Genomic DNA, 21,523 nt, shown 5'->3' on the forward strand with positions numbered 1-21,523 from the left:
GTGGGGTCTACCACAATGTACACAAGCAGGTGGGCTGATCCGTCAGTGCACTGTGAACTACCCACCGATGCACTGCATCGCCTCCTCCTCTCCTTGGAGCAAACTGAGACTTCTGCATCTTGCCCTGACCCTAAGTTTGACCCTGAGACTCCTTGGGCCTCTTACTACCGGTGTCTGCTGAACCAGACTGACCAGATCTAGAACCCCTCTTGTGTTGCCTATCCTTTTTGGATTGCTCTTCATTTCTGACTCTCTCCACATCAAGGGCTGATGCTACCAATAGAGAGAAATCAGTGAAGTGGTGAGATGTCACTATCAACCTGATGTTGTCATTCAGTCCGTCTTCAAACCTTCTGCACTTCTTAGTTTATATGGGCATCAACTCCAATGCATATCCGCTGAGTCTCATGAATTCTCACTCATATTCGGAGACTGTAAGCTATCTCTATCTCAGTGTCAGGAATTCTCTCCTCCTGGCCTCCAAGTACATATGACTGATGTATTTCTTTCTGAATTTAGCCAGAAAGAACTCCCATGTGATCTGTGTAGGCTGTACCACTCTCAATACTGTCACCCACCATCTATATGCATCCTCCTGTAGCAGTGACAGGGCACACTCCAACTGCTGCTCTAGGGTGCAGTGCAACTACTGTAATACCCTCTCTGTTCTCTCCAGCCAATACTCTATTGTGGCTGGATCATCGTCCCTCTTACCTCTGAAGTCAACTGCCCCATACTTCCGCAATCTCTCTAATGGGGATCTGTGTACAGATTGCGGCTGTGGGGGTGGAGGTGGCTGTACAGGTGGTGGTGGTGGTGGTGGTTGTGGCTGTGGAGGTGGAGGTGGTTGTGGCTATGGGATGGCTCCTATGACCTGATGGAGTATTTGTGTCATCTGTTCATAGAAGGCCTGTTGTCCCCTACTCATAACACCTCGAGATGAATCTGCTCTACTACTACTTTGCCCTCAACTAAGAGCAGGTGAGGGTGCATGACTCTCTACCTCCTCATCTATCGGTCTTGAAGGTCCGTGCTCTGAAGGATTAGATGCCATCGATCTTATAAAATAGATAAAGAATATATCTGCATTAGTGTCACCTCGACTCTATTTAAAGACCCATGCATATGATGCATTTTATCGATTTCTAACTATCTAGGTCTAGGACCGTTTAAACCTTTGCTCTGATACCACTAAATGTGACGCCCCTTACCCGTCTACTATATAGCCAAGCAAGAAGTGCCACATTCGATGCCAGAGCATCCTATCTTGTTTTATCATATCTATTGTAAACTTTTAATATCATTTAAAAGTAGTTATCCATGTGTAGAAAAATTTTTTTTTATAACTTATTTCTGTAGAGACCCGGACAGAGCCTCCTCTATTTTATTAACATCTGGCGGGTTCCACTAATCACCTATTAACATGTTCATATTCATTTCACACATTTTCATATCATATTCTCTTTTATCATATAATTCACAACTATTTATGAGATCTCTAAAGAAATATCATCTATTGCATTCATATAGAAATTCATAGTTAATAAATTTCAAGTTTACATTACAAATCTAAAAATGGAATACATCATGTTTTTAGGTACAATGAACAAAAAGAATTACAATTGTAGAGGTGACTAGTAAGCACTGGCAGATCTGATCGGGCTCTGTGTGCTCACTACTACTGCTGCTGCTGTGGCTGCTGGGATTGATCTCTAGTACCTACGTAATGGAAAACCAACGTGCTAAGCATAACACTTAGTGGTGCTTAATTTATAATAATAATAATTAAACAATTGAATTAATATTTACAAATCATAATTTTTGGGTCTTTTACATTTTTATTGCACTTTGGAAACAATTAACATTATCGGGATCTTTTATGATTACTTATTATATTTTAAGTCTTAATTAATTTTTATTATTGCCCAAGAAACTTATAACAAATTATAAAAGCTGGATGCACGGGAGTATATGAGTTAGACGACCATATGTCTACCTCAGATACATTTGTCGTGCACGAGGCCGGTATCGGGCACGAGACCCGCTGTCAGGCTTAAAGCCAGAAATAAGGTAGGCACAATGGCCAGTAAGTAGGCATATAACCTGTAGAATAATCATACCAGACATATATGTTCAGTTCATGATTTTCTCGGTAGGCAGTACTGCTATCTATAGTCCCTAATTGGTATACCAATCGATCCAAACTAAATAAATAAGTCTAGGTATACTATGGGCAATTACACATTATTACATATTTATTTGAATGTTCATATAACTTTATAGTGGGAGAATAGGTCCCACATACCTCTTTCATATGGTTTAGTATTCAATAACTTGTTAGGGTTAAATTCCCTACCATAAGATAATTTATATCATGGACCTTTTCTTTAGTTTCAGTTTTTGTATCTCACTTGTACCTATCCATTTGATCAGTTTGTAGCCACTGTTTGGCCACACTTCCTTCTTAGAAGTTGTTCCTCTATGTTTAAACTTGAATTTCAGTTTTTGAATCACTCAATTTGGGGTTATAGAACTCAAGTTATGGTCAAAATACCATAACTGGTCCATTTACCTCTAAGCTGTCTAGAATTGGCAATTCCTGGTAAATAAATTGTGACCAGTCATTTGATCATTTATGCTTATTTTTTGACTTAGGTTTCTTCATAATATTTGTTTCTCTATGTCTTAGGGACTCCCAGGTACAATTTCATAATTTTTCAAGCTTGGTATAGTGAGTTATGGTCAATGTATTGACCTGGACTCTTAATCCTATAAAGGCAATAGTCAAACTTCAGGGCAGTATGTTTGACCCTCTTTTTAGGGTCTTTACACTTAAAATTTAGCAAATGTGTCTAAATCAATATTGTAGCCCTAAGTATCATGTTTCCAGATCATATTGGCACATCTCAAATGGAATTTCCTAGTGGGAGTTATGGCCAAATGAACACACGGGTATCAAATGGCATTCTGGGTTCAACTTAACATTTTCCAGATTTCAATTCCTAAATTTGGCTAATATTTTCCCTAGGATGCAATGGGTTTTGGAGCTTGGTGAAGGCATAAAAATTGTTGAGCTATGTCTTATAAAACTTTTGGCACTAGTTTCACTCAATTTTCAACTTTGGAGACCAAGTTATGGCATTTTTGCCAAAACTGGTCAAGCATACCAAAGAAACAGTGGTTTGATCAATTTCTAAGTTGGCAGTTTTAGTGACCCAATTTTACTAACAATTTGACTTGGTTAAAGGAAAAAACTGGGTCAAGTTTTCTTCATGAAAAGTGTAGCCCTATGTCTAAGCTTTCTATTGATGTAAATTTTAGGTCATTTGGACCAGTATAGAAAGAGTTAAGACCACTGTTCATTTGGTCATTTTCTGGGTTTCAGTGTTTGGTCATCCGGGTTTGGGCAGAGAATTGGTCATGATTTTGACAAAATTTAGGCATGGTGTCTACATGAAAAATGGGCTATTTTGAGTCTAATTTCACCTCCAATTGGTCTCATACCAATTGGAGTCACGCATTTTCAGTTATGGTTCAATAAAGGGACTGGACTCATTAAGTCCCAACCTGTAGAAAATCAAACACTCCCAATATCTCAATTCCTCCAACTTCCTTACTTCAATTTACATGCAATACACTTCTATAAGCAACAATCTCAACTCAATAATTCAATTTCAACATTTTACACAAAGTCCTCAAGCATTTACACAAACCCTAGTTTTCAAAGTTTCAAATTTACACAAACACTACACAATCAAACTCTCAACCATTTCAACTCATCACACATTCTCATGGAACCATTTTTCATCACTTAAAAGTAACAAACCTCAAGTTCCATGGCTGCTAAAAATCAAGGGTTCTTTCCTTCAAATTTTTTTTTCAATTTCATGCAAATTTTCACTTGATTTAGCATGATATTCATGCTTAAAGAAGAGAATAAAAGTTTAAAGCACTAACCTTTGTGGTGACCCAACTTCAAGCTTCCTAAACTTCAACTTTTCTCCTCTTTATGGGTATCTATAGCTTCCTTAAGGTGTGGGGAGTATTTTTAATGAAGGGGACTATGGGTTTTGGTGTGTGGAAGCTTAGGAAATCAAGCTTGAAAGCTTAACATCAATGGACGGAATGGGGAGGAGGTTTGCCGGCCATGAGAGAGAAGAGGGAGTGGGGAAGAAGATGGTTGGTGAAATTTGTCTTCTTATGGGTATTTATATTTATATTTTTGTGTACTTAATTTTTAAATTTGTCATAAGCTTATTTTTCTTTTTCCTTTTCTTTTCTTTTCTTCTTCTTTTCTTTTTCTTCTTAATTCAATTAATAATATTAATTTTTTTATTAATTTTTATTCTCTAAATTTTATTTTGACATATAGGTCAAAATTTATCTCTGGGAGTGAAATGACCAAAATGCCCTTCATAATGCATATCGTGTCATTTTTATTATTTTTGTACCAATTTATAAATTCTCTAAATTTTTTCTATATTTTCTTTACATTTATTTCTTCAATTTATGCCTTCTCACTATAGTTTTAGTGTAGTTTCAGACATTTTGACTGTTCGAACAGACATTAGTCATCGGAACAGTAAAATGTATGGACTACCTATGGTGAGGGCGTTACACACTAGCACCTCAAAATCCATTTTCATGCAGGGAATATCAGCAAAACATATAATACTGGCACTAATATAGGAGTGACTAGAATCGAGATCAAATAATACATATACATCTTTGTTAAAGATGGAGAATATACTAGCCACTACATCAGATGTCTCAGCCTTTTCCCTCTAGCGCATTGTATACACTCTAACTAGGGCGCCACTCTGCTCTGGCTATTTCACTATCCCCTGACTGCCAGAAGTACTATATCTGCCTCTGCTGGCTGACTGTGAACCTTTAGTAGTAGAACCTTGGACTGATCCTTCAGTGGTGGTAGGTAGCCCAGATCTACAGGCACTAGTACAATCTTTAGCAAAGTGCCCTGTACCACCATAGTTATAACAGTTACCTATGGCCTTGTAGCATACCCCTCCATGAGTCTTGCCACACGTCTCATAGAGACAAATAAGAAAGGAACTCCTGGTTGTTTGCTAGTTGGATTTAGGTGGCCTCTGCCCTGAAGATCTTCCTCTACCAAATTTTCTGCTACTCGGTCCCCCAAAGCTCTTTCTCGTACCCGAATTACTACTTGAACTCTAACCTGTGGTCTTCCCACTTTTCTCTTTTTCAATTGTTCTCTTCTCAGATACCCTTTCTGATTCTATTCTCTCTAACTCCAAGGCTTGAGATATCAGTTCAGAGAAGTTCTCATGTCAGAACCCAACTACTTGTAACCTCAAGTTAGGCCTTAACCCAGACTCAAACCGCTTACATTTGTCCCTGCTAGTAACAAGTAGACTCCCCACATAGTGGATCCCAAGCATCAATTTTCTACCCTAGCTCATCGCATGGATCATCTTTTACCGATTCCCATCATGCTCAGTCGGAGGCAATGGAGGAAGAGATTCAACAATTGCATCAGACTGTTGCAACACTAAAGGATAGTCTAGCTGTAATAGAGGAGAGAGACCGACAGCGTGAGCTGATGCTGGAGGAGAGATACCGATAACACGAGCAGACACTGGAGGAGCGCATGTAACAAATGATGCAAAACATGATGGCGCAAATAATGCAAGGTACATAGTTTACAAACCCAGCTCATGCAACTCATCAGGATAATGGTAGAAAGGCCGATAGTGGTGATGAGTGATGATATTGTTGATGACAAGTAGCTTGTTTTTTTGTTATTATGATATTTTATTTTTCCATACAGTACATTATTGTCATTACATTCACTATCATATCTATATATAATATTGATTGATATTTGATAGCCTGGTATTGTAAATATTGCGATATTAACCTTGGTGTAATCCAACTGAGAGAGGACACAAGAGATTTTCCTATCTCAATTGGATTATATCAAGGTTCAGCTGTAAGCCCTTACCTTTTTACATTAGTTTTAGATAAATTGACAAAACATATACAATAGAGTATTCCTTAGTGTATGATGTTTGCAGATGATATAGTTCTGATAGATGAGAGGCGATAAGGAGTCAATAGAAAGCTAGAGCTTTGGAGAAATACTCTAGAGTCAAAGCGTTTTAGTTCAGTGAAGGCCAAACTAGTGATAGGGAAGGAGTTCGTTTGGATGGAGTGGTAATGCCCCAAATTAATTACTTTAAATATCTCGGCTCAATCCTTCAAGTAGATGGGGGATGTGAGAAGGATATTAGTCATAGGATTAAAACTGGATGGTTGAAGTGGAGAAGTGCCACGGGAGTTTTATGCGATTGTAAGATTCCCAATAAGTTGAAAGGAAAATTTTACCTTCCAGCCATACGACCGGCCATGTTATATGGTAGTGTGTGTTGGGCATTGAAGGAGTCGTTTGTGTCTAAGATAAGAGTTGCGGAGATGAGAATGTTAAGGTGGATGAGTGGTCATACTAGAATAGATAAAGTCCATAATGAGAGTATTAGAGAAAAAGTTGGAGTGGTGCCAATTGAGGATAAGTTGAGAGAAGGGAGATTGAGGTGGTTTGGTCATGTGACGCGTAGACATACGAAGGCTCTAGTTAGACAAGTAGAGCACATTAGGTTAGAGGATAGAAAGAAAAGAAGGGGTAGACCTAAACTGACTTGGAGGAGAGTAGTATAACATGACCTAAAAGCATTACACATTTCCGAGGATTTAACCCAAAATAGTTTAGAATGGAGAAAGAGAATCCATATAACCGACCCCAAATTCTTGGGATAAATGCTTAATTGAGTTGAGTTGTATTATATTATATGCTTCAATGCAGGAAATAATGTATTAAAAAAGACATTTCTAGTAATTTGAAATGAATAAGAAAAAAATTTCTGTTTCTAATCCAAAACAGCAACATTTTTAGTTTCAAAATAAAAATAATTTTAGAAATTGATTTGAAATAGAATTTCCATTTCTATTTAAAAAAAAGAAAAGTGTTTTATTTGTATTGACAATTTAGAAATGGATTGAAAAAAGAAATCCATATTAGATAAATTACAACAAAAAATGTTAGGTTCTAAATCGAAACGGATTTTAAAATCGAATTAATGTGGTTTCTAACTTTGAAACGGAATAGCAATTTGAAAACAATTTCAGAAGTTGAAACGAACGTCGTATTTCGTTTCTAATTTATTTAGAAACATGTGGATTTTTAACCGAATATTTCAGTTTCAAATCGATTTCTAAATGTATTTAGAAATCGATTTTCACTTATTTGAAACCAAATATTCGGTTTCAAATCTATTTTTTTCTTGTGGTGGTTGCGAGGTTGAAACTAATCCTAATTGGTGTCTAAGTTGAGAAAATCAAATCTAACCTTTATGAGAGTTAATCAATTTAGAAAGTGATACTACCCGACTAAGACTAAGTTAAATAGTCAGCAATTGGAACAGAAGCTCTAACATGGCAATTAAAATGAGGATGCTCGGTCAATGGGTCTTACTGAGCAAGAAGTCGACCAAATGTCCAGACCAATGAAGATCGAGTCAAGCAAAGGATGGTTTGGTTTAGGCCCGAACCAGACAATAATAAGTCGATAGTGAATTCTGCAATAATGAATCGCTTGCCATGCCGAGTAACACACATACCAAGCAGCAACTGTAACATTACCGAGTCAAGATTAAGCCCTAGTTTATAGGAGATGATCTCGAAATATCAACCCAACTTTCGAGATTGTAGCAGATAGCTATAACCGCTTGATGCATGCATTTTAGATCATCATTTAGGTGTTATTTTTGCACATAATTTACCCTTACTCATAGCTATTATTTTAGATATTAATATATATTTAGTCAATTTTACAATTTTCACATTTCTTAGTTTAATTTTTGGAATTTATTTGTTTTGTAGGTTAAATCTGGAGAAATTTGATGTATTTTGATCAGAGTAGCCATTTGGAGGAGATTAAAATCGAATTGCAAAAATTTTGAAGTTGAGTTAAAAATGGCCGAGAGCGACACAACTGCGGCAGACAACCAAATTAGCTTATGTCGAAGGTTGTGTCGATCGTCGAATATTCACACCGAGAAACGACACAACCCGCGACACAACCGACTCGGCTTATGTCGTTTCTTCGAAAATTGTTGACGTGGCATTTCCGTTACTCCAGCTTTTTACCTCACCTTTTCTGGATCCTTCCCCCTTTTACCCATTCTAGAACAGTCCCTTAGCCTATATAAAGACCCATTTTATCACTTTCTTTCAAAAGAGAGAGCAAGGGAGGCATTTTTGGCAAGATTAGAAAGAGAGAAGGGAGCACTTTCTGCATCTTCTTCCAGTGACAAGGATCAAGTTTCTGCACTTTTCTGCAGAGATCCTGCTGCAGATTTGCTGGGTTTTTCTACCCCTTTTAGTTTACATTTCCATTATTTCTTCATTTCTTCATTTGGGTTTGTCTTTAAACAATGATTTGTGAGTAGTTTATTGAGATTCTAGAGATGGGTTTGTAAATATTGATTTGTTTTGTGGTTTTGAACTGATTTAGCCATTTAAATGAAGATTGTTATATTTTGATTTATTGCTTGTGTGCTTATTTCCTTGCTTGATGAATGGGCCCTCATTAAGTTAAGTTTTAATCCTTAATAGATGGACTGAAAAGTGAATATTGGGGATAGATAATCTTGCAATAAACTTTATTTTCTTGGTGTTAGAAATAAGCTAAGAAGATTAAGGGGAACTTTCCAAAAATCAATTAGAGCATTAATTGGGTTTTTGTTAGATTTGAAATAACGTTAAAAGCAGGGTTTGATTTAATGAAAACCGATTTTGAGATGCTTGAAAAAGGTTTCAAAATTTAAGAATTGATTTCCCTCAAAATTGCAATTCTCATGTGTTTGGCTAAATTAGGGATAAACCACATGCAATCAATATGGAAAATCCAATCTCTAGAATCATTTTATTTCATTGAATTTAGATTTAAATTCTCCAAATCTCATAAATAGCAATTTCAATTTAAATCCAATTTAAATTTAATCTCTAGAATTACTTTATTTTTATTTTTATTGAATTTAGATTTAATTTTTCTTAATTTCATAAATAGAAATTTCAAATTAATTTTTGGTAATCTAGTTTAATTAATTTTAGTTAATTGTTTGGTTTAGCATTAATTACTTAAATACCAATTTTAATTGCAAATTTCATTTTACATCTTTAATTTTTGTCTTAATTTTAATTTTTAGATTTTATTTTTAATATCTTTTAATTTTTGTCATTCTAATTTGCTTATACTTTTATTTCCAATTTAAGCACAATTCCCTGTGGGATCGATATCAATTTTTAAAACTATACTACTGTGACCCGTGCACTTGCGGATATACACACAGTATCAAGTTTTTGGCGCCGTTGCCGGGGAATTGTTTGTTTTAAGTTGGATTTTAATTGTTTTAAGCTAATTAGAATTTTTATTTTATTTTATTTTCACTATTGTTCCTTGTGTTTTTCAGGTACTTTTCTTGTTTATGAGACGATCGAAAAGCACAAGTGACACTGAATTGTTGTTCAATCCTGAAATTGAAAAATTACGAGCCAACAAAAGGAATACAAAAGAAGAAAAGAAGCGAGAAAAGAAGAACAACAAATATTTGAGCAAGAGGAGACAATAGAAAATATGGAGAATCAAAATAGAGCTATTGGAGGAGATAATGGAGGAAACGAGCAAAACGGGCAAAATGCTGTTGTTAATCAAAATGATCCTCAAAGAAGATCCATGTTAGACTATGCTTTTCCTAGATGTACTGATGTGAGAGATAACAGACCTATTATTGGAGCTAATCAATTTGAATTAAAATCGGTCTTATTCAAATGGTTGAATTCACAATTTGGAGGTAGTCCACTTGAAAATCCTCATTCTCATTTGAAGAAATTTTTAATGATATGTGGTACACAAAGACAACCTGGAGTTTCTGATGAAGTTATTCGGCTCACCTTATTTCCATTCTCTCTTCGGGATTCAGCATTGGAGTGGTATGACTCACTCCCACAAGCTATTATAGCTACTTGGGAACAGCTATCTCAAGCTTTTCTATCTCAATTTTTCCCACCTGGGAAGACTACTCATTTGAGGAATTTGATGGTAGCTTTTAAACCAAGGGATGATGAAACTTTGTATGAATCTTGGATGAGATTTAAGGAGCTTGAAAGGCAATGTCCTCATCATGAAATACCCAAATGGATGATTGTTGAATTTCTACACGAGTTACTCGACCATAAGAAACACAATTGATTCACAAGCAGGAGGAGATTTCATGAGAATGACAAGTGAAGAATGCTATGATCTATTAGAGAAGATTGCTCATAATACCCATTTGTGGGGAAATCCTAGAGCACTTGAGCCAAAGAAAGCTGGGATCTATGAACTTGACTCAGTTAACTACATGAATGCAAGATTTGATCAGTTGACTCAGCTTCTTAGTGATTTTTGCACAAAGGCAACAACCTCAACTCCTACAACTATGCAACAAGTTGCCTTCACAAATGGAACTCAAAGTTGTGGAGTTGATTATTCTTCTTATGGTGATGATTATTTGCAAGAGCAAGCTGCTTATGCAGGAAGTTATCAACAAAAACCTATGGGAAATTCTTATTCTAATATGAACAACTCAACATGGAGACCACAAGCAACTTTTGCTCAACAAGGCCAAAGCTCAAATTATCCTCATAACCAGCAGTTTATACAGCAGAACAAGCCTCAATTTCAGCCCACAAGACAACCACCACTTGGATATCAAGCAAGAGCACAACAATCCCTTCCATCCCATGAACCAAAGCCAACCTTGGAGAACATGATGGAGAAATTTTTTGCTGAACAAAGCAAGATGAATAGCAAATTGGAGGAAGAAATGCAACACATGAGACAAACCATGGATCAATTACAAGTCCACAACCGCATGTTGGAGACTCAATTAGCGCAACAAGCAAGCTCATCAGGAAGTAATTCCTATGGGAAATTACCTAGCCAACCACAAAACCCTCATGAACAATGTAAGTTTGTAACCTTGAGAAGTGGTAAAAAAGTTGGTCAAGAGAGTGAAAACAAGAGAGAAGAAAAAGAAAGCACAAAAGAAGAAAATCCAGTTGAGAGCAAGAAAAATGAAAAGGAAGAAGAAAGCAAAAGTGAGCAAGATGAGGGAGAGAAACCATACATCCCACCTGAACCTTACAAGCCCACCCTTCCCTACCCTCAAAGATTCATCAAGCATAAACTAGACAAACAATTTGGCAAATTCCTTGAAGTGCTAAAGAAATTGTATATCAATGTGCCATTCACTGAGGCACTATCCCAAATGCCAAGTTATGCCAAGTTTTTGAAGGAGATTCTTTCCAACAAGAGAAGGCTAGAAGATTATGACACCATCAACTTGGGAGAGCAATGCAGTGCTATAATTCAGAAAAAGTTACCTCCCAAACTCAAAGATCCGGGTGTGTTTTCCATTCCTTGTCATATTGGTGATAATTGTGTGGCAAATGCTTTATGTGACCTTGGAGCTAGCGTCAGCCTAATGCCTCTTTCAATATATGAGAAGTTGAATATGGGAGAATTGAAGCCCACAAACATGTATCTTTCATTAGCTGACCGTTCAATTAAGTATCCGGAAGGCATTCTTGAAAATGTGCCTATCAAGGTTGGGAAATTCTACATTCCGGTGGATTTTGTCATTTTAGATATGGAAGAAGACACAAAAGTTCCTATCTTATTGGGAAGACCCTTTTTGGCAACAGCTGGTGCATTAATTGATGTAAAGGGTGAGCAATTGACACTTAGAGTGGGAGATGATCAAATGATATTCAACATCAATCCAGCCATGAAAAGGAAACATGAAGAAGTTGAGTCTTGTTTGCGGGTAGACATTATTGATGAGATTGTTCAAGAGCATTTCAGACAAAGCTATCCACAAGACCCACTTGAAAATTGCTTAGTCCATGGTGGGAGCATTAATGATGATAATCACAACACGGCTATTTTTGCACAACACTTGGAGAGCTCTCCACCACATCCTGAAGCCACAATTTTTCAACTTGAAGGAGTGCAAAATTTGGAGATCAAACCACCATCATTAAAGGTAGAGGATGCCCCAAAGGTAGATCTTAAACCTCTTCCTTCCAACCTCAGGTATGCTTTTCTTGGACCCAATGAAACATATCCTGTTATAATTAATGCATGTTTGACTGATATTGAGATTGACAAATTGTTGAGAGTTTTGAGAAAATATAGGAGAGTTTTGGGTTATGCAATTGATGATATAAAGGGAATTAGTCCAACAGTTTGTATGCATAGGATTTTCCTTGAGCCAAATAGTAAACCTTCCATTGAACACCAAAGAAGATTGAATCCTACAATGAAGGATGTTGTGAAAAGGAAATCCTAAAATTACTAGTCTTTGGAATTATTTACCCTATTTACGACGGTGAGTGGGTTAGTCTGTGCATGTTGTACCAAAGAAAGGTGGGGTGTGAGTTGTTAAAAATGAGAATAATGAATTGATACCCACTAGAACTATTAGGTTGGAGAATGTGCATAGACTATAGGAAGTTAAACAATGCTACAAGAAAAGACCATTTTCCCCTTCCTTTTATGGATCAAATGTTAGAGAGATTAGCCAAGCATTCATTCTTTTGTTACTTAGATGGATATTCTGGTTTCTTTCAAATTCCAATACATCCTGATGACCAAGAAAAAACTACCTTCACCTGTCCCTATGGCACCTTTGCCTATCGAAGGATGCCATTCGGATTGTGTAATGCGCCTGGCACATTTCAAAGATGCATGATGGCCATTTTTTCTGATTTTATTGAAGAAATTATGGAGGTCTTCATGGATGACTTTTCAGTTTATGGTACTAATTTTGATTCATGCTTGACTAATTTGTCTAAAATTTTGCAGAGATGTGCTGATAATGATCTGGTGTTGAATTGGGAGAAATGCCACTTTATGGTCCAAGAGGGAATCGTTTTAGGGCATTTAATCTCAAATAGGGGAATTGAAGTGGATAGAGCTAAAATAGAAATTATTGAAAAAATGCCACCTCCAACCACTGTCAAAGGAGTGCGGAGTTTCCTTGGACATGCCGGGTTTTACCGGCGATTTATTCAGGATTTTTCTAAACTTGCTAAACCCTTAACAAATCTTTTGAATCATGATGTTAAATTTGATTTTAATCAAGATTGTATGGTTGCTTTTTGCAGGTTAAAGACGGCATTAACAACAGCTCCTATCATGCAACCCCCAGATTGGACTTTGCCATTTGAAATCATGTGTGATGCAAGTGAGTTTGCTGTTGGAGCTGTCCTTGGCCAGCGGAAAGATAGGAAACCTTATGCCATTTACTATGCAAGCCGAACCCTTGATGAAGCTCAAGTTAATTATGCCACAACTGAAAAGGAGTTCCTTGCGGTAGTATTTGCACTCAATAAATTTCGTTCTTATTTGGTCAACTCAAAGGTAATTGTTTTCACTGATCATGCATCAATAAAGTATTTAATGAGCAAGAAAGAAGCTAAATCTAGGTTGATTAGATGGATATTGTTACTTCAAGAATTTGATTTGGAAATAAGAGATAAAAAGGGTGTTGAGAATGTGGTGGCTGATCACCTTTCTAGGATGAAAACTGAAAATAAAGATGATGAAATTGTGCCAATTGATGAGTTTTTCATGAATGAGCAATTGTATGTGTTGAATTCTGCACTTCCATGGTTTGCTGATATTGTGAATTTCTTGTCTTGTGGTGTCTTGCCACCTGATTTATCTTGGCAGCAAAAGAAAAGATTCTTGCATGATGTTAAATTTTATTCTTGGGAAGAACCTCTTTTGTTTAGGAGATGCAATGATGGAATAATTAGAAGATGTATACCAGAGGAAGAAATACATGATGTTATTTACCATTGTCATTCCTCTGAATATGGTGGTCATTTTAGTGTCTCAAAAACTGTTGAAAAAGTCTTGACATCAGGTTTCTATTGGCCTAAAATGTTTAAACATGTGAGAGACTTTGTAAGCAAGTGTGATAGGTGCCAAAGGGTAGGCAACATTTCCAAAAGAGATGAGATGCCCCAACAGTCCATATTAGAAGTTGAATTATTTGATGTATGGGGAATTGATTTCATGGGGCCATTTCCATCTTCTTATGGGAATAAATATATCTTGGTAGGGGTGGACTATGTATCTAAATGGGTAGAAGCTATTGCTACACCTACCAATGATGCAAAAGTTGTGGTGAAATTTCTGAAAAAATTTGTTTTGACTAGTTTGGTGCCCCACGTGCCATAATCAGTGATGGTGGTAGCCATTTTTGCAACCACCAATTTGAAAAATTGATGAGAAAATATGGGGTAAAGCATAGGATTGCCACACCATATCACCCTCAAACAAATGGCCAAGTAGAAATCACAAATAGAGAAATCAAGCAAATCTTGGAGAAAACTGTCAATAAGTCCAGAAAAGATTGGTCCCTTAAATTAGATGACACTCTTTGGGCATATAGAACAGCATTTAAAACCCCCATAGGAACTACACCTTATAGGTTAGTTTTTGGGAAATCATGCCATTTGCCCGTAGAGTTAGAACACAAAGCTTATTGGGCCATTAGAGCAATCAATTTTGATTTACAAGCTGCTGGACATAAAAGACTTTTGCAACTTGATGAATTAGAAGAATTGAGACTTGATGCTTATGAAAATGCTAGGATCTATAAAGAAAGAACTAAAAAATGGCATGATAAGCATATCAAGAAAAAAGACTTTAAAGAAGGAGATTTGGTTCTCTTATTCAATTCAAGGTTGAAATTTTTTCCAGGAAAATTAAAATCAAGGTGGTCAGGTCCATTCAAAATTGTGAAAGTTTTACCTCATGGTGCTGTGGAAATTTTTGGTGAAAAATCTGGTAATTTCAAGGTAAATGGACAAAGGTTGAGGCACTATTCAGTTGGTGAGCCAATTGAGAAAATAGCAACTTGCTATCTTTCTCATTCTCCATAACATTTTGAGTGAGTATGGTCAAGCTAAAGACCTAAACTTAGCATTTTTGTGCATAACTCCCATTTTTTCTTTCATTTGTTTTAAGTTTTTTATATACTCCTTATTCAGAGTTTAACATTGTCCTAATTTCCTTGTGCAGATGGGATGCAATGCATTGCAAGCAAATGAGCATAAAAAATTTTTTCTTGTTTTAGTCTAACTTTAAATTTTAGCTTTAAATTTTAGTTTTTATTTTACTTGAACCATTTACTTATTCAGTTTTTTTAGTTCCTCATAAAATACATTTTTCTTTTATGTTTTTAGTACATTGCTCACTTGCTTTTATGTGCTACTTCGAATTTACACTTGATGGTTACATTTTTGAGCTTAACTTCCTATTTCAACTTTTTGAGTTTAATTGATTTAATGGATTCCATCGCACTGTTTCTTTTGCAATGAGTGCAGCAGCTGTCCAAATTTTATCTAATTAAATTGGCTGCACTTCAATGAGGTAACAATTCTCATCTCAGCTTGTGTCACTGTCAACACAAGTTGTGCTCTCGCTTATGCAACAGGGTAATAATTCTTTATGCACATATGAGCTACCCATTTTCTGCACATTATCCCATTTTCTGCACATTTTTAACATTGAGGACAATGTTCATTCTGAGTATGGGGGAGAGGGTAAATTTTTTGCAAAAATTATTTTTCCTTTTTCATATGCATATAGTAACACACTCATTACTTCATACTTATACATATTCACAAACATACACTTGCATATAGCCTCTTATACTTAGTCATACTTAGTTGCATATAGGTTGACTTGACATTTACACTCATGCATTTCATTTAAAATTTTTGGATTTTTAAACCAGTCTTTGAATTCCATAAGCCACTTATTCAAGCAATCCAACTTGCCTTTAGATGGTTAGTGGAATGAAAGTTCCAGCTGGGTACAAAGTCTTAAGCATTATTCTTTCTCTTACTTAATAGCTGAAAATTAATACATTCATCTAGGTATGCAGATTCTGATTAGTTATTTTGAGTTTTGAGTGTCTGGATAAGCCTTTAAGAAAGAAAATGGTCATTGTCGTCTCACCATTCCTAGAACAAGCATCTTAGATCTTTCAAAGCGAAATTTTTAACTTGCATTTGATAAGAATATGACTTAGGCATTTCTTCATATTTTAAACCTCACATTTAGCCTTAACCTACCTTAATTTCATTTTAACCCTTGCAAACCCCCTTGAACCTTAAATCCCTAATTTCTTTGGAACCCAAATCATTTACCTAGCCATTAAACCTAAACACTACCACCTATCTATGAGAATAGTATTTTAGCAATTAAGTGCATAAAAAAAATGATAATGATATATAAAAAATAAAAAAATAAAAAAATAAAAAAAAAAAATCTCGGAGGATTGAAACATCTTGAAAAGTGCTAGAGTAGTTGAAAAGGTCACCAAAATATCCCAAAGGTAATTTTGGGTGTGACATAAAATAGGGACACATACAAAATCAAAATAAAATAAAATAAAATAAGCATAAAAAGTAGTCCCTTTGTATAATCATTGTGATAGCACTTAAGATTCATTGTGAATTTCTTTCCTCTTGATAAAAAAAAAAAAAAAAAAAAAAGAGAAAAAAAAAATGGATGCACTTTGAGTTTCATGGTTAATATTATTCTCATATTTTGTTTACCTTATTCCCTTTCTTTGTTAACCACAATCTTACCCTATTTGACCCCATTACAACCCTTAAAAAGACCTAATGATTCTTTGAAAAATGCTTGTTACATTAGTAGAGTTAGATCTTTTATGCTTGCATATGGGTTTGGCAATATAATCTTTCATACATTACTCACCATCTATTTGAGACACATTGGCTATCTATTTCATTTAGGTTTGTTTTGGCACAATTGACTCTTGTAGTTGGTTGGTATTTGTTGCTTGGGTTGATTGGTTAATTCTTAGCTATTCTGTAATAGTTGAGAGTGCTTGCTTCATTCTTTGTGCTTTTGCTGGTGGGAATTTGGAATGTTGGTGGCTAGAGGTAAGTTGGTAGTTTGGATTAGTGAATTTTTGAGTTTTCAAAGACTGATTCTATTCCCTTCCAAATGAGTTTCAATGAAATTTTGCTTGAGGACAAGCAAGAGTTTGAGTATGGGGGAATTTGATGCATGCATTTTAGATCATCATTTAGGTGTTATTTTTGCACATAATTTACCCTTACTCATAGCTATTATTTTAGATATTAATATATATTTAGTCAATTTTACAATTTTCACATTTCTTAGTTTAATTTTTGGAATTTATTTGTTTTGTAGGTTAAATGGAGAAATTTGATGTATTTTGATCGAGTAGCCATTTGGAGGAGATTAAAATCGAATTGCAAAATTTTGAAGTTGAGTTAAAAATGGCCGAGCGACACAACTGCGGCACAACCAAATTAGCTTATGTCGAAGGTTGTGTCGATCGTCGATATTCACACCGAACGACACAACCCGCGACACAACCGGCTCGGCTTATGTCGTTTCTTGGAAAATTGTTGACGTGGCATTTCCGTTACTCGACTTTTTACCTCACCTTTTACGGATCCTTCCCCCTTTTACCCATTCTAGAACAGTCCCTTAGCCTATATAAAGACCCATTTTATCACTTTCTTTCCATATAGAGAGCAAGGGAGGCATTTTTGGCAAGATTAGAAAGAGAGAAGGGAGCACTTTCTGCATCTTCTTCCAGCAGCAGCAAGGATCAAGTTTCTGCACTTTTCTGCAGAGATCCTGCTGCAGATTTGCTGGGTTTTTCTACCCCTTTTAGTTTACATTTCCATTATTTCTTCATTTCTTCATTTGGGTTTGTCTTTAAACAATGATTTGTGAGTAGTTTATTGAGATTCTAGAGATGGGTTTGTAAATATTGATTTGTTTTGTGGTTTTGAACTGATTTAGCCATTTAAATGAAGATTGTTATATTTTGATTTATTGCTTGTGTGCTTATTTCCTTGCTTGATGAATGGGCCCTCATTAAGTTAAGTTTTAATCCTTAATAGATGGACTGAAAAGTGAATATTGGGGATAGATAATCTTGCAATAAACTTTATTTTCTTGGTGTTAGAAATAAGCTAAGAAGATTAAGGGGAACTTTCCAAAAATCAATTAGAGCATTAATTGGGTTTTTGTTAGATTTGAAATACCGTGAAAACAGGGTTTGATTTAATGAAAACCGATTTTGAGATGCTTGAAAAAGGTTTCAAAAATTTAAGAATTGATTTCCCTCAAAATTGCAATTCTCATGTGTTTGGCTAAATTAGGGATAAACCACATGCAATCAATATGGAAAATCCAATCTCTAGAATCATTTTATTTCATTGAATTTAGATTTAAATTCTCCAAATCTCATAAATAGCAATTTCAATTTAAATCCAATTTAAATTTAATCTCTAGAATTACTTTATTTTTATTTTTATTGAATTTAGATTTAATTTTTCTTAATTTCATAAATAGAAATTTCAAATTAATTTTTGGTAATCTAGTTTAATTAATTTTAGTTAATTGTTTGGTTTAGCATTAATTACTTAAATACCAATTTTAATTGCAAATTTCATTTTACATCTTTAATTTTTATCTTAATTTTAATTTTTAGATTTTATTTTTAATATCTTTTAATTTTTGTCATTCTAATTTGCTTATACTTTTATTTCCAATTTAAGCACAATTCCCTGTGGGATCGATATCAATTTTTAAAACTATACTACTGTGACCCGTGCACTTGCGGATATACACACAGTATCACCGCTATTTTGCTTAAGTCTACAAATAATAAAACTGACCAGAAATCAAGTACGAAAACTCTATCAAATTTACTATTCAATTATTTCCAAAACACTCCTCTTATCTCATGAATTCTAACTTGAGCATCAGAGTCTCTGGCTAAAAGGCTGCCAACCTCACTTCTATAAGTTTTGCAGGCTGGCATAACTTTGGGATTGGATTCCATAAACTCACGACAACATCATAAAGTCCTTTTCACTAGAATTAGTATAGAAAACCTTGCCTGTGATCATGTTTGCTGCCATTTGTGTCATGACCTCTTTTCCAATACTATCTTCTGTGGGAATTGGATCGATCTTCAGAATAAAAGATCATTAAGAATAATTGATATGAATATAGTGAGTCAAAAATAAATTTAGCTTATAGCTGACTAAAAGTAAAAAAGAAAAATTATGGAAAGTGTATGTTGCATGCTTTTTACTCAGAAAAAATAACATGCATGCATATATTATATTCTGCTACTGATATTAAACAGATCTCCAGGTTATTTGTTGATTTTAGTCCTACTTAACTCTTTTTAAAACTTGTCAAAGCAATACACAATTACACAGAAATGCTTCACATGCACTTTTCAATGAAAGAATATTAGATTCCATATCCTAATATTTTTCTTTAATAATCTTATTAACTTCATTATTATGTATTTTGCAACACCTGAAGTTGGAGGGTGGGAGAGTTGTTTAAAAGACTACTGAGAAAGAAAAGAAACAGTTAAGTTTAAGTAAATGAATGAGGGAGACAAATCCAGAATGGAAAGTTTTGACCATAATATCATTTTGAAAAGAAAAGATGATTTTCTTTCACCAAAAGAAAATAAAAATGTCTATAAAGCACTATCTCAAACTCACTATACTCCATATTTGTTTTCTAAATTTAGCAACTCTTGTACTAATTCTAAGTACTTCTATACCTGTTAAATCTTTATTTTGTTCAATATTATGAGTTGCGCTTACATGATTTACTTCTTAAATGCCATAATGGTGTCTTAAACTCAAGCATACAACACAACAAGAAGCAATCATATGGAAAACACAATTACAAACAATCCAAAATGATTCTAATATTAACTAACCTCACAAACTTCTCCTAGGGAAAATTCACAATCGCAGGTTATTGGAGAAGTTACAATCTGCACTGAAAATCCAATCTTCCACAAATAAATAAACCCAAGAATCTTCTTCATACATTGCAAAGTACTCAAATTTCAACCCCTGTAAAAAAGAGGAAGAGGCATGCTACGGCAAAATATGTGACTTACAATAAATTCAATTTCAGCATGCTCTTTGTCTTTTGTAAAGTCTTATGACCTAATAAATAGACATAAACTGAAGTTAGCTGAAAGCTTGTTAATAAAAAAAAAAAAAAAAAAAAAAAAGAAAAAACGCACAAAGAAGCTTGGATTATTTGCTGAAAGGATTCTCATAGTGAACTGATGGGTCTTGAACAAGACTTCTCTTGCTGCCACAAGTCACTGAAAATATTATGTGGCGGATTGATTGTAAGCTTTTGAAGGAACACTATTTCATAGGGATCACATTTGTCAGTCCTCTTCCTCACGTCTATGATTACACAGGAGAGCTCATGTTCCCATCCATTCTTTGCTAACGAATATGAATTTGTTAACCCAAATATAGACCTTTAAGTTTGGAGAAATCGCCTTACCCACCACTGTAGTTCTTCTTGTAGCTGCATATATATTCAATAGAGATGGAATTATGAGAAGCTTAGCCAATTTCTCACCATTGGACAGTGTAGGCTACTTCCTATGAGTTCCACAATGCATCAAAAGGTTGCCTTCAAGGTCATTTGAAGCACAACTTGCTTCTGGCGTAAATGGAAATGTTACTCTTGATACAGAACCTGACAATGAGTATAATATATGGAGTTTATAAGTCCTCAATAATTAAAATGTAATTTTGTAACATATGACAATTGAAGGGGTGGGAGGCTTTATACTTAATTAAATCACTATTAAGGAAGGGAAGATAAATTTTGAAACTGAAGGAAACCAAAGAGTAAAAGAAAACTATACTAAAAACGTTGGCATAGGAATGGCCACTAAAATGGAGATGGAAAACTTATTTCTCAGCAAAAGATGCCACTTGGCCAAAAAATGGCAATATTGTGTTAACTTTTTTTAAAGTTCAGCTTCATAACATTTATATAGGTAATCTGGTCAAACTAGAATTCTATAAGCTATTGGTTATAGACTTTGTCAAGGAAAATGCTAATTGATAGCAAGGAAAACAATGTGTCATTCTATGGAGAAATTGTTAGGTGTAATCCGGTGTACATACATCATCTCTCATAATTATGTAGGACTCACTCTCTGTATTATAGAAATGGTCAACTTTTCTAAAAAATAGAGCATTATTTGTTAATATTATCGGTACATTTAATAATTAGCCTTGAACTATCCATGCGAAATAATAAATTTTAATGAGACCGGTGCTACCTAGAGTTGTTTTTTGACTTATATATTGATCTTCTTCATTCTATGCTTTTCTTGAGCCTATATAGTTTGTTTTAGCACTTTATATAAATGCCGTTGATAAAAACTAATGTAAAGTTGTATTTTTTATTTTTTTTTTCTTCGATTGATATAGTTTTTAGTACTTAATTATTCAAGATTTGCTTATAAAATTATTTTACTTTCAAAAAAAATTTGAGTTA

At 34.8% G+C, this 21,523-nt stretch overlaps 1 non-coding gene across 1 annotated transcript; it reads right to left on the reverse strand.

Annotated features, from left to right (window-relative positions):
- Positions 1–10,120: 10,120 nt before the first annotated feature.
- Positions 10,121–10,227, reverse strand: LOC131172334 (small nucleolar RNA R71). The gene has a single exon (XR_009142816.1). It is a non-coding gene; the product is annotated as a small nucleolar RNA R71 (small nucleolar RNA).
- Between the last annotated feature and the right edge of the window lie 11,296 nt (positions 10,228–21,523).

This window comes from Hevea brasiliensis, chromosome 13, assembly GCF_030052815.1.
Source record: "Hevea brasiliensis isolate MT/VB/25A 57/8 chromosome 13, ASM3005281v1, whole genome shotgun sequence".
NCBI lineage: Eukaryota > Viridiplantae > Streptophyta > Magnoliopsida > Malpighiales > Euphorbiaceae > Hevea > Hevea brasiliensis.